The following is a 14,381-nucleotide window of genomic DNA, read 5'->3' on the forward strand; positions in this document are numbered from 1 at the left end:
TTTGCAGGCTGGTGAGACTAACTTCCTCATTTTACAGATGAGGAGACACAAAGTAGTTAAGTGACTTGCTTAGGGTTACGCAGCTAATAAGGGTCAGAGACTGGATTTGAACCAAGGTCTTCTTAATTCAAGGTCCTGGACTCTGTCCTCTATACCAGTGGTGTCAAATTCAAATAAATACATTCCTTCTAGCAAATTGACTTAGAAAACTACAAATTGGGGCGGCTAGGTGGCACAGTGAATAGAGCACCGGCCCTGGAGTCAGGAGGACCTGAGTTTAAATCTGGTCTCAGACACTTGACACACTTACTAGCCATGTGACCTTGGGCAAATCACTTAACCCCAACTGCCCTCCAAAAAAAAAAAGCAAAAAGAAAACTACAGATTAACGTTATCTCTGTTGTATTGTACTTTTATTTATTTTGTTAGACAATTTCCAATTACTAGGTTAGGCAGCACTCAGGAGTCACATTTGATACCTCTATACTACTCCTTGCTGTCTCTCTATAAGTACAGTTATCCCTTTCACATTGTGGGGTTTAGGGGCACAGAGTTCCCCAAGATCTGGAAAACCTATGTAAAATTCTTTGGCCCTCCCTTTGTACCAGAAAAGTCTGAATTATTATGGTCTTAAAAGATAAAATATGTTGGTATGATATAATACCATACATATATTTTATGCATTTCTGAGTTTCTAAGCTTTTTCTGTGTCATCTGCTGGCCTTCATGTGTCTCCTGTGACTTCTGCAAAACTGTCCCCAAATTCCTGTTTAACTTCTTATGCTGACCCATGGTATATCTAAACTGTGATGGAGAAAGTTGTCATGTACTGTTTAGCTCCCTTAACTGCTTAGTTCCTGAGATCAGCTTCCAAGATCAGAAGATATTGGACACCTTCAAGTTAGTATCAAAAGTTCTTTTTAGGACAAGACAGACATGTTTTATGAGGTCCTAAATAGATAACCTTTTTGCTACAGTATCATGTTTGTCATTTTGTTCTCTTTCCTTACTCCATCATTTCCTCATCTCTGGTTATTAAGATTAAATATTAATTCCTTGGGAAAACTTCTGGTAGATCATTGCTATTACTGCTAGCTTTGGTAAAACAACAATATCATTAGGATTCAAGTGGAGAACAATGAGTTTTTAGTGATGGTATGTGATTATGGCTCTTGGAAAGTAGAACAACACTAGTGTTACTGTTGATAGAACTAAGAATTTTTAGATAGTAAATTAACAGTTTCTAGAGGCTTAGAAAAACTCTTCTTCTAATACAGTGGGTTGACACTTAATGCTTGTTGCTTGAATGATCTCTCTTAAAGTTAAAATGGAAAGCCAGGTGATGCACTGCGTTCAGTGTCAGTAATTGGAATAGCAAGAACTGCTTGATAAAAAGTTGTGACTTTGTGCCATCTATACAATACCCTGTTACTCAAACTTTGTCTTATTGGTTGTCAGAATAGCTTCTTAGAATTAGCAACTATTCAAGAAAGTTTAAAAACATGTGGCATTTGTTAATAGACTAAAATTATATGTGTATATAAATGCTAGCAAAGGATATGTTTAAGCAATCTCCTTATTTTTTGTATCTCAGAATGTGCAGTGTAGGAAGGGCATCAGAAAAAAAATTAGATTTTTTTTCCCCAAATTCTAATTCTTGCATATGGTTTGAACTATTTTTCTACCTTTCCTTGATTCTCCTTGTCTCTTTCTTGCTTTTACCAAAATTTCTAAGGAAATGAGAAACACAGAAGTGTCTGTACATAAGAATTTTTCCTTTATGTAGTTATAAGTGATGAATGAGGTAAATTCTGAAATACTTAAAAATGCTTATGAGGTAAATATGCCACTTACATCAAAGGGGAGAAAAATACAATTTGCATATATTATCTATTAACATTTTAATATTGAAACCTAAGTAAGATAAAAAGTGACAAAAGTTTTGTTTTCTGTTCTTACACAAATTTGATTCTAAGATGGAGAAAAAATAAAGTAGTCTTGGCATGCTGCCCAGAATTCACCTATAATAACTTACCAGATCAGTGATTTCCAGCCTTTTTAGAGTTTTGATATCTTTGTTGGATTTCACAGCAGATCTCTTTCCTCTCTTCTTCCTCCCGAGTGCTGTATGGTACAGCACACATGCACACACACACACACACTCACTCACTCACTAATTTTTTAATTCAAGTGAATTAAACCTTTTTTGAGAATTTTTTCCTTGTCCAGTATAGGTGAAGAAGAATGGAAATCATTATGTTATGGTCAGGTAATCATAGTGAATTGGACATGCATCTTGATTCACTTATGTCCCTGAAGTGTGACAGAGAAATATTAAGCACATGTTACAGGTTTCTCATGTACTAAATGCAACATACTGTTCCTCACAAAGGAGTCTGACAAGAGTATTTATAAAGTTCTCTGGAATCAGCTTTTTGAAAACATTAGATAGTTCAAGTGGAAATACTTGACTAAGGAAATCCCACGGCATAATAGAATATTGGGTATAATTTGAGGTGGGGTGAGATGAGGGGGAGAGGGTGTGATAGTAATGGCATTTAAAGATTCCCCTGTATTGGCTTAGTTTTTCAAATTGATTGTGTTAAAACCCAGAGCTTGTTAATCCCACCTGTGGGATGGACTTGTTGATGTGAAAAGAAAGTCCTGAACTGGGAGGAGCTGGTGACATAGATTTGGAGAGACAAGAGAGAGGCAGAAGACCTTTTTGGAAGCAGCACCCACGTGGAGGCAGAGAGAGAGACTGAGAAGAATTGCTGGGGCCACTTTGAATCGCCCTGGACTTTTGAGACCTGCCCCCTGAGCTGCCAAGGACTGAGGAGACATGGCTGTTTTGCTAGTACTTTGTCTGTCTGTTTTGATGTTGTTTTGCCAGATTTGTCCACTGGTGAAAGACAGTCCTGTTGTTGAAGAAGTCCTGGAACCTGGCTTTTGGCTAAGAAGCCCTGAGACTGTCCTGCAGACAGAGAGTGAATACTGTCCACTGGTGAAGGACAGTGCTGTTGTTGCAGGGGTCTGGAGACTGTCCTGCAGACAGAATGAATACTGTCCACTGGTGAAGGACAGTGCTGTTGTTGCGGGGGTCAGGCGACTGTCCTGCAGACAGAGTGAATACTGTCCACTGGTGAAGGACAGTGCTGTTGTTGCAGGGGTCTGGGAACCTTTCTGTTGGTTCAGAAGCCCTGAAGAAGGATTTTCTGGTTGTATGTTTACAGAAATCCTGGGAGAGGGTTTTGCTAATGTTTTCAGGGGTTCTAGGACTGTTCTGCAGACAGGATGAATTGATGAAGGGACTGGCAATGTATCTTGTGGCCTTGCTGAGCCTTGTCTCCCCAGGAACTAAGATTGCTGAGAACTTGCTTTGTGTCAAGATGAAGAAAAGACCTCCATTTGGGTATTAAGTGCTGTGTTTAAACTTGATGTAACTCTGGGGTAGATTCAATTGAGATCCAGGGGTGGGGAACTTTTGACCTTTTGGTGCTCTGTGATTGACAAATGAAGGCACTTTACTTATGTTTGGAAACTAATCTCCATTTGAGAAGAGGGGCTTTGTGGTGGACTAAATGAAGGTACAGCCTAGGGGTGGAATGGTATTTAGAACCGGGACTTTGTAATTGATTGAATGATTGGAAGGTCCTGGGGTGGGGTAGTACTTGGAGATTATTTAATCACCCTTAGTAAATGCTGTATTTTGAATGATGTCATGATTTGACCTTCTCTGTTCTTGGTTTGTCACTGAATAAAATGGAGAGCACCTATGCTGGTATTTTGAATCTTGGGAAGTTGCCTTTCCTTAGCATTACATTACAGAGGGTAGTATGATTACTTGATGCATCTTTTTAGTCCTCCAGTCTTTATATGTTTTCCTAGTTGATATGATCTTGGCATCAATAATGTTGATGATAATGTTATAAAACCAGATACCTCAGACTTTCTTGTTTTCATACCGGGAAGTTGGAATTTTTTCTCATGTATATAAATAGTATTGACTCTTTGTGCTTGAATTTGGGGAAATTCCCTTCACCCCCTCCCTCCGGCCCCCAGTCTTACATCAACTAGACAACTTTGTTATCGGTAGAGGGCAAAGACAAAATTAACATAAAAAATATGTAATCATCAGACCTCAAATTTTTCATATTGATTTTTTAAAAAATCACAGCCACTCCTTCCTAATAATAAAGAAAAAAATAGTTAAGCAAAACCAATTGACACAGCAGCCATGTCTGATAGTAAATGGTAGTTTGCTACTATACAAAAAAGAGGGAAATGTTTCATTATCATTCCTCTGGAGCTTGTTTTTCTCAGGCTTCTGGTTTCTGTCTTGGGCCCTTTTGTCTCCTCCTTCTGTTCTACTTGGTAATGTCATTAGTTCCCATAGATCTAATTATCATCTCTATGCTAATGATTCTTAAGTTTACCGATCCTGCCCTAGCATCTGCTGACCTCCAGTCTCACATCTCCCAAGTACTTTTCATATATCTCAAACCAGATGTCCAATAGGCATCTTAAACTCAACATGTCCAAAGTCCAAAACTGAAGTTTTTATCTTTCCTTCCAAACTTCCCTAATACTGTCTAGGGTATTACCATCTTCTCAGTCCCTCCAGAATTGCAACGTAGGTATAATCCTTTACTCTTCACTACCTCTTACAACTCTATATTCAATTTGTTGCTAAGACTTATTGAGTTCACCTTTGCAATATTTCTTGAATATTCCCCTTTTTCCTCTGACATTGCTGCCACTCTGGCTCAGATCCTTATCACTTTACACTTGGATTATTGTAATAGCTTGCTGGTGGGTCTGCCTATCTCAAGCTTTTCCTCAATTCAGTCCAACCTCCATTGAATTGCCAAGCTGATTTTTCTAAAGCCCAAGTATGACCATATCACTCTCCTCCTACTCAGTAAACTCCATCAGCTTCCTGTCACCTCCAGGATCAAATAAAAAATCCTTGGTTTGACTTTCAAAGTCCTTCACTACCTATTCTTCCTCCTCCCTCCACCTTTTTAGTTTATTTATACTTTACTCCCCACCATGTACTCTTTGACTTGGTGACCCTGGTCTCTTTGCTGTTCCTGAAAGAAGACACTCCATCTCTTGGTACTGGGGATTTTCTTTGACACTTTCCCATGTGTGATTTCTTTCAAGCCCCAATTAAAACTCCACCTTCTATAAGAAGCCTTTCCCAATACCTCTTAATTTAAATATTTTCCCTCTTATTTATTTCATTTTTATTATGTTAAATTTTTTTGGTACATATTTATTTGCTTGTTTTCTCCTCCTTTATATTAAAAACTCTTTGAAGTCAAGGACTGTCTTTTGCCTTTTTTGTGTGTGTATCACCAGTACTTATCATACTTTCTGGCACATGGTAGGTGCTTAATAAATTCTTATTGACTGAGTTTTAATCACTTTTAGCCAATTTACTATGAGCCTTTTAAAACAATTAGACAGTTAAGCAGCAAAGTCATTTTTTTCCCCACCTACTTCATTTTATGGTAGAAATGCTAATGAGTAATGAAATGTTTAAATCCAGGTAGATAGATGGTAAGGAGGACAGCAGTCAAAGTGATTGATCGAATGGATGGGATCCAGAATAATTTTACAAATTAAATAATCATTTTTTCAATAGTTGATATTATTTAAGCCCATTTTTTGTTTACTTTGTCTACTTGGAACTTGGTAGAAAGGATAGATTATTTTTTAGAATATGATACCGTGAGAAGTGTGCCATTTTACAGAGCAGGAAATTCAGTATAAGATAGGTCAATGAACTTTCTTCTGGGTTGGTTTTGTTTATTAACCCCCGATATTTTGTTTTTTACATGTGTGGCATAAAAGTTAGGCCCCTCTGTTTCTTGGATGTCTTAGCAATTTCTAAATCTCATCTACTGTGATCATATGTATATGGGAACATCTTGATATAGAATGTTCTTCTTCCTTTATTTTCTGAATCTCTGTTTTATCTTTTAAACTAGAAAATAAGAAAAATAACAAAATAAATTACCTTAATACAAGCTTTGATATAACATTTTGAACAAACTTTATTTAAAAGAAAACTATTTTTTTAAAGCAATCGGGGTTAAGTAACTTGCTCAAGGTTACACGGCCAGTTATTTCTGAGTGTGGTGCTGAGTGTCTGAGCCCAGATTTGATCCCCAGGTCATCCCGACACTGGAGCCGGTGCTCTTACTCGCTGTGCTACCTGGCTGCTCCGAAAACTATTTTCTTTCATGAGATTTTCCTTGTTTGAATATGTGAATCTCTAAGGGTCAAATCTAAACAAATTGTGATCTGTTTACAAACATTAAGTGCCTATTATGTTCCAGGTGTTGTGATAGAGACAGAAGTTACAAAAGAAGGTAAGAAACATGGTCCTTGCTGTCAAGGAGATTATATTCTATCTTAATGAGGAAGACAACATGCAAATAAATTGTACATGCAAGATATATATTAGAAAAAAGTAATTCTCTGAGATAAAGGACTAGCAGGGGGTAGGACCAGGAAAGGCTTCTTTTCTGGAGTAGGCTCTGAAGTTTGAATGAAGTGAAGGAGAGCATTCCAGGCATGGACTTCAGTCAGTGCAAATGTACTGTCTTGAGAGCCAGAGTGTTGTGTGTAAGGAATATCGAGGAGGCTGGTGGACCTGGATTGTAGAGTGTGGGTAGAAGAGTGAAATGGAATAAGACTGGAAAAGTAGGAAGGGCCAAGATTTTACAGGGCTTTTGCTGTCATCCAGAAGATTTTATATTTAATCCTGGAAATAGAGATGAGTGTAGTAGCAAGAACCCCAGTATCCCCAGGGTGGCTGCCAACATAGGTTCTTTAGATCTGCCCAGAGTCTCAGCTGGTCAAATCACACAACACTTCTCAAAGGGAGCCCCAAAACAAAGTCTCACATCAGGGATTATATAGCCTTCTCCTGGGTCAGAGAATGCAACAATACTCTTGACCTGCTGCCCAATCACAAAGCACCAAGGTGTGGGCATTCCTGAAAAACAAGCCTCCCACCACAGGCTCCAGGTGCACTTAACCTGGGGGCAGGGAAGATTTTAAAAATTTACATTCCTTTAACAATGAGCCACTGCTGTAGATCAGAAGTGTCAGACACATGGCTCACAACACTGAGTGTGGCCTGAACCAGATTAAAGTATAATTGGCAAACATTTAACAAAATAAATAAAAAGGGTAATAAAACATAGGTATTACATTTTAAAACTAAGTCAGTATGTGACCTGTAAGGATCCTTATATGTGTAGTTGCCCCCATTTCTATTTGAGTTTGACACCACTGCTTTAGAGGATCAGTTTGGCAGCTGAGTAAGAGGGTAGATAGAAGTGGAGAAAGATTTCAGGCCAGCATCCCGTTAGAAGACTTTCTGTAGGGGGCGGAGTCAAGATGGCGGAACAGAATAAGGACCTCCCTGCTGCTCCAGCTTCCACCTTCCCCAATCCATGTAAAAAGGAGACTGTAAACAAACTTTGGAGCTGCAGAACCCACAAAATGACACAGAGAAGCTAACCTCCCGCTGAGGACAGCCTGGCAGGCCGGCAGGAATTGGCCAGCCCAGCTCCATGGCAAGGCTTTAGCCCCAGGGAGGGCCTGACCAGCTGCTGGCCCAAGGGACTCCAGATCAACAGCAGCTGTGGCTGTTTTCAGATTTATCAACACATAGATGCGAAGGACAAAGTGAGAGGTCAGTGCAGTCTGGACTTTGGGACCCAGTAAGTGGGAGTGGCGTGGCTTTTGTCCCTGGGGTGAGAAGCTGCTGAGACGCAGGCACAGCCAGCCAGCACCAGGTGGTAGCTTCAGCTCCTGGCCTGCAGAGTATGGGGGACCAAGCACCAGTCTGAGGGGTAATTGCTCTTGATTTAACCTGCTTGGATCTGGATTGCAATCTAGGATGGAGGTCCTGGGGTGTGTGTCCAGCTTGCCAGAGCATGTGGAGGCCTCAGAGAGGGCACCCATCTAATACCTCCAGCAGCTGAGAAAACCCCATCGTTTGGGACAAAAGCTCCCCTGTCTAGTGGCAGAGTCCTACTGTGGCAAAAAGCCCAGGGGTCAAGTAACTGAGGGGTGACATGACCAGGCAAAGGAAACAAAGCAGACAGAAAATTCCAACATTACACTCCTATTTTGGGGACAAAAAGGAGCAAAGAACGAAACAGGAGGAAGACAGTGAAGTCAGAACTCCTGCACCAAAAGCTTCAAAGGAAAATATGAGCTGGTTATAGGCCATAGAGGATCTTAAGATGCAGATAAGAGAAGTGGAGGAAAAATTGGGAAGAGAAATGAGAAAAATGCAGGAAAATTACAAGTCTACAGCCTGACTGAGGAAAATATTACCTTAAAAAATAGACTAACTCAAATGGCAAAAGAGGCTCAAAAGGGCAATAAAAAGAAGAATGCCTTAAAAAGCAGAATTTGCCAGATGGAAAAAGAATCTTAAAAGCTCACTGAGGAGAATCACTGCTTCAGAATTAGATTGGAGCAAATGGAAGCTAATGACTCTATGAGAAATCAAGATGCTGTTAAACAGATCCAAACAAATGAAAGAATAGAAGGCAATGTGAAATATCTCATGAGAAAAATGACTGACCTGGAAAATAGATCCAGGAGAGATAATTTAAAAATTATTGGACTACCTGAAAGCCATGATCAAAGTAAGAACCTAGAAATCATCCTCCAGAAAGTTCTCAAAGAAAACTGCCCTCATGTTTTAGAACCAGAGGGCAAAATAGAGGTTGGAAGAATCCACCAATCACCTCCTGAAAAAGATTCCAAAAAGAAAACTCCTAGGAATATTATAGCCAGGTTCTGGAATTCCCAAATTAAGGAGAGAATATTATAAGCAGCCAGGAAGAAACAGTTTGAATATTGTGGAAACACAATCAGGATAACCCAGGATCTGGCAGCTTCTATACTAAGGGATAGAAGAGCTTGGAATAGGATATTTTGGAGGTCCAGGGAGCTGGGATTAAAACCCAGAGTCACCTATCCAGCAAAACTGAGTATCATGTTTCAGGGGAAAATATGGTCATTCAGTGGAATAGAGCTTTCAAGCATTCTTGCTGAAAACACCAGAGTTGAATAGAAAATTTGACATTCAGATACAAGAAGCAAGAGAAGCATGAGAAGGTAAACAGGGAAAAGAAATCATAAGAAACTTATCAAAGTTGAACTATTAATATTCCTGCATGGAAAAACAATAATTGTAACTGATGAAACTTTTCTCAGTAGTTGAAGGGAATAGAAATATATATAAGTATATATATATACATGTGTATATATATATGTCTATATATGAGGGTATATGGCCATGTTTACAGGTATACATAGGTAGAGGGCACAGTACCAAATTAACTGGAAGGGATGATACTTAAAAGGTTAAATTAAGAGGGGAGAGAGGAATATTAATGAGAGGAGATGGGGAGAGACAGAATGGGATAAACTATCTCATATAGAAGAGGCAAGGGAAAATGGTCACAGTGGAGGGGAAGAATAGGAAGGAAAAAGGGAATAGGTCAAATAAGGTATCTCACCCTACGGGAGAGTAGGGGGGAAGGGGATGAGAGGGGGGATGATGGAAGGGAGGGCAGGCTGGGGGGGAGGGAAGTTGGAAGCACCCACTTTTGAAAAGGTACAGGATCAAAGTAGAGAATAGAACAAGTGGGAGGTGGGATAGGAAGGAGGGAAATATTGTCAGTCTTTTACAATATATCTACTATGTTATTGTTTTGCATTAGCCACACATGTACAACCTATACTGAACTGCTTATCTTCCCAGTAAGGGTGGGTGACAAGGGAGGAAGGGAATGAATCTGGAAAAAATAAGTTTTAAAATCAAAATGTTTAAATATATATATATATATGTATATATACTATTATTGATACTATTTTACTTGCAATTGGGAAATAAGATATACAGGCACTGGGGCATAGAGATCCACTGGAAAAGTCTAAAGGGGTAGGGGAGAAAATATGAGAGAGAGCAGATTGGAGGAGGGGATTTCCTGTGGGATTGCTATTTTGGGGTGGTGGGTAGAGGAAAAATGGGGAGAAATTTTATAACTCAAAATGTGGTGGAAATGAATGATGTAAATCAGAAGTTAATAAACCATTTGAAGAAAAAAAAGATGACTTTCTGTAGTCCAGATGATTAGGTCCCTTCTAAGAATGGTGATTGTGTGAATGGAAATTAGGGGAAGTGTATGACAAATGTTGTGAAGGTAGAAACAACATGACTTGGCCACAGATTGGATATGTGGGTAAGTGAATATTTACAGATTATCCTGAGGTTTCCAGGTGATTGAAAGGATGTGTTTATCTTTGGTAGAAATTGAAAGTTGGGTAGAAAGGAGGGTTTGAGGAATAGATAATGAACTATATTTTGGACAAGTGGAGTTTGAGATGCTCTCTTGACATCCAGTTCAAGATGTCCAAAAGGCAGTTAGCAGCTGGCAGCTTGGACTGGAAATCAGTAGAGAAATTAAGACCAGATATAGAGACTTGGGCATCATCTGCATGGAGATGATAATTGAATCCATGGGAGCTGATGAAATCCCAAAGGAGATAGTAGAGGGCCCAAGAAGAAGGCCCAAGACAGAACATTGAGTTACTTTGTAGGTTAGTGAACATGACCTGCATGAAAATCCAATATAGGAGACTGAGGAGATGTCAGGTAGAAGGAGAATGAGGAGAGAGACAGTAAGGAGTCACTGGAGTTTAATGAAGAAGAAAGTAATGTAGTCAGAGCTGCACCAAAGGAAAATCACTTTAACAGCAGTGTGTAGAATAAACTGGATTTTGGGCAAATGAGGCCAGAAGGCAAATTAGGAGGCTATTGCAATAGACTGGACAAGAGATGATGGGGGCCTGACCTAACCTGGTGGTTGTGAATAGAGATGTAAGAAATACTATAGAGAGAGAAAATCCACGATTTAGTAACTGTTTGGGTTTGTGGGGTGAGAATGATGCTGAGGTAGGGAATGGATTTTGGAGGATATATAAGTTCATTTTGGACATGCTGATTTTGACATGTCTTTAAGATAATCTGGTTTGAAATGTCCAAAATGCAGCTGGCAATATGGCATTCAGGCTTGGATGAGAGACTGGGTTTGGACATATGAAAATGGTAGCCATCTGCATAGATATGATAAGCCCTTTGGAGCTGATGAGGTCACTGAGAGAGAGTTGAAAGAGAGAACAGGGCCCACAGTAGAGAATTGGGAAGACCGATGGGGCCTGCAATATATGGGTGATAAAGTAACAAAACAAACTAGAAGAAGTGGTTGGAGAAGGAGAGAGTAATGTCTTGAAAATTCAGTGAAAAGAAGAGGATACTAAAGGATACTAGAGGATGTTTTTCAATGGTTTAAATACAGCAGAAGTCAGGAAGGATGTGGATTGTCAGACTGGGCAATTAGGAGATCATTGGCTACTTTGGAGAGAGCAGTTTCAGTTAGTGCATATAGATCTGGTTAAAGTTTTAATGATGGGGGAGGCTTGAGCATCTTGACGGAAATAGATAACACGGATAGGGAGAGGCTGAAGATTGGAAAGTGGGAGAAAGTATAATGATTTGAGGGGGCAGTCTGCTGGAAAAGATAGGAGTGAATGAGATAAAGAGCATACATAAAGAACTTGGCTTTGGCAAGGAGAATAGCAAGGGATTACAGTTGGAGGTGGAAAATACTATGAGAGGTGAGGTGTTCCATCACTGAGCCCTGAATAGTTTTGGAGAAGTCTGGTGTCTTCTGTCATACTTTCTCTCCTAATCACTGACCCTGATATTACCTACTTCTAGTTTCCATACCTGAATACTTTAGGGAAACTCTAGGTGATTAGATTTTACTTTTTTGTATTCAACTAGAAAGAAAGATTTGAACTGGATTGGATTGAATTTTGGAGCAGAGAAAGTAATTTTAAACATGAGTAATTGAATAAAAGCAACAAAGACCCACAAGTTGAGATAGTCCTGTTTCCTCTAGCCTAAACATTTGCAAAGGCTGGATAATAATAGAATGGGTCATGAGATGAAGTGGTTTCCATTTAGTATGGCATGAACAGAAAATTAGTTTTAATGTATTGGCCTCTGATGCCTTATCATTTCTCAGAGTAACTGTTCCAAACCACCTTCCTTCTTACTGTCTTGTCTCAGAAGAGGATTTCACCTTGTACTTCCCTGGAAAGATTGAGGCTATTTGTGACCTTCTTGAATTCTCTTCTTCCATTCTTAATCCTTTTCTGTCCTAATGAATCTTTTCTTCCCTCCTTCCTGTCTTAGAGGATGAGGTAGTCTTGCCAATGCTAATCACTCCATCTGTGCTATGGACCCTATCCCTTTTTGCCTCTAGGATCTTGCTCCATAGTTCATCTCTTTCATACATTTTCAGTCTCTCCCTCTTGATTAGTCCCTTCTCTTTTACCTAATAACATGCTCAGGTTTCCTCTGTCAAAAAAAAATCCTTTCGCTCATCTCTGCTGTTGTCTTCGTGCTTCTTGTCTTCTCTTTTTCTTCCTCTTAATTGCTGAACTTCTAGGAAAATTAGTTAACAGTTCCTTGTCACTAACACTTCTTAACTCATTGCTGTCTGGCTTCTATTTCCATTACTCTATTGAAACCCCTCTTTTCATGGTCACCAAATCCAGTGGTCTTTAAAGTTCTCAGCCTTTTTGAGCTTTCTGCTGCATTTCAGATGATTTGATTTTCTTTCTTCTTCCTTGGCTTATGTCACATAGCCTTGTTCTGGTTTTCCTGTCTGTCTGATGGATACTTTTCAGACATCTTTACCAGTTCTCTTTACACACTCAAAATTTAGGCATCGTTCAAGACCCAGTCCTCTTCTGTTCTCTACGTTCTCCCTTGGTGATCTCATTTACTTTTTTTGGTCACTTATCTACATTTGAGTTTTAAATTTATAACTTTAACCACAGACTCTTAGTTCTTGTGTTAATCACTTGCTTTGGATATTTCTATCTAGATTCCCTTTTGAGACCTTAAGTACAAGAAATCCAAAACTGAACTCATTATTTCATTAAGTGAATTATCATTATCATTATCTCAACAAGGCACCCTGAGGGAGAATTAGGAGGCAGCATGTGGAAGACAAGTCAAACCACTACTATGACTTTGACCATCATTTTCCCTTAGTCAGTGATGGAGACAGTCCAGGACCCTGCTACTAACATCAGGAATTGGGAATATCAGGACCCTCTAAACTACCAGACCTGCTTTCATACCAACCCCCAAAGCTGTTATTTTGAGAGGAGAAATTATGGAGAGGGTGCCCATCTCTCATCACCACCAGTGATAACTGCTGACTAACCACCATGGCAATCAGGAACATGAGTTATGAGAATGGCAACATCTCCCAGACCACCAGTTTTACTTCCAGTCTGGCCCTCACAGCCGTCATCCAGGAAAACAGTTCATGTAAGAGAAGGGTACAGCCTAGCTGAAGCAGGAGGCACTTTTTGAGGGATAGATAGAAAGCAACATGTGCAGGCAAGTTGTACCATTACCACATGATTGTATTTTTGAAGTATTTGTACTTGGGAGATTCACTATTAAACTTTCATTAATTTAAACTTTTAAAAATTGTATGTAATGTTCCATATACAAATAGAGGCTTTTAAGACAGGAGAAGAGAAAGAACATTTCTCAAAGATTGCTTCTCTCTGATTAGTCAAAACAACATTATAATTATAAAATAGAAGTATAATGAAGATAGTCTCCCTACTCATGAGGAAGTGATTGCTGTTTCTGTTCTCTTCTAAAATTGAACAGTCATCATAACTTGCTGATATTTAATTTTGTAGAACACCGTGCTTTAATTTTTTTATCTGCCAAATTTTTTGGTAACTTATGGATAATTTATATGTTTTTTATTTGTATTTTTGCAGAGGCAGTTGAGTCTAGTAGAAAATTGGACTGAGAATAACTAGACTGCCCCCACTGCCATTCACTCCATTTATCTGTATCCCTTTCTGAGCTAATACTGAGAAATGGTAAGTATATTCAAATTCAATAAATATTTATACTAGGTTCTATACTGGGAAGTATTTCTTGCATTATAGTAACTATTTTTAAGTGTTTTTGCTAGAATGAATTATGGGAAGAGATAGGACTGAACTTAAGAATCATTCATATATAGAGTAGAACGTCAGTTTATGAATTTAATTCGTTCTGAAATTCTGTTCATCATGAGAATTTGTTCTTATTGCAAAGTAAATTTTCCCATAGGAAATAACGTAAAGTCAAATGATAGGTACCACATCCCCAAAAATACTCATATAAAAATAATTATTTATAATTTTAAGTAAGTTTTTTGTCCCCAATGCACTTGAAATATAATAGCAAT

The 14,381-nt window shown here is 38.9% G+C and overlaps 1 protein-coding gene across 3 annotated transcripts in view; it reads left to right on the forward strand.

Annotated features, from left to right (window-relative positions):
- Nucleotides 1-14,381, forward strand: part of TULP4 (TUB like protein 4) — a 294,458-nt gene that overhangs the window by 7,335 nt on the left and 272,742 nt on the right. For 2 of the 3 annotated variants that reach the window (XM_069070312.1, XM_069070311.1), the window contains exon 2: nucleotides 13,924-14,028. The exons of the other annotated variant lie outside the window; for it this stretch is intronic. The gene's annotated coding sequence lies outside the window, so the exon portion shown is untranslated. The remainder of the gene's footprint in view (nucleotides 1-13,923; nucleotides 14,029-14,381) is intronic. 3 annotated transcript variants of the gene reach the window in all.

The sequence above is a fragment of the Petaurus breviceps genome, unplaced genomic scaffold (assembly GCF_028583685.1).
Source record: "Petaurus breviceps papuanus isolate PSGF00001 unplaced genomic scaffold, PetGlider_PUasm1.0 90808, whole genome shotgun sequence".
In the NCBI taxonomy this organism is placed as follows: Eukaryota; Metazoa; Chordata; class Mammalia; order Diprotodontia; family Petauridae; genus Petaurus; species Petaurus breviceps.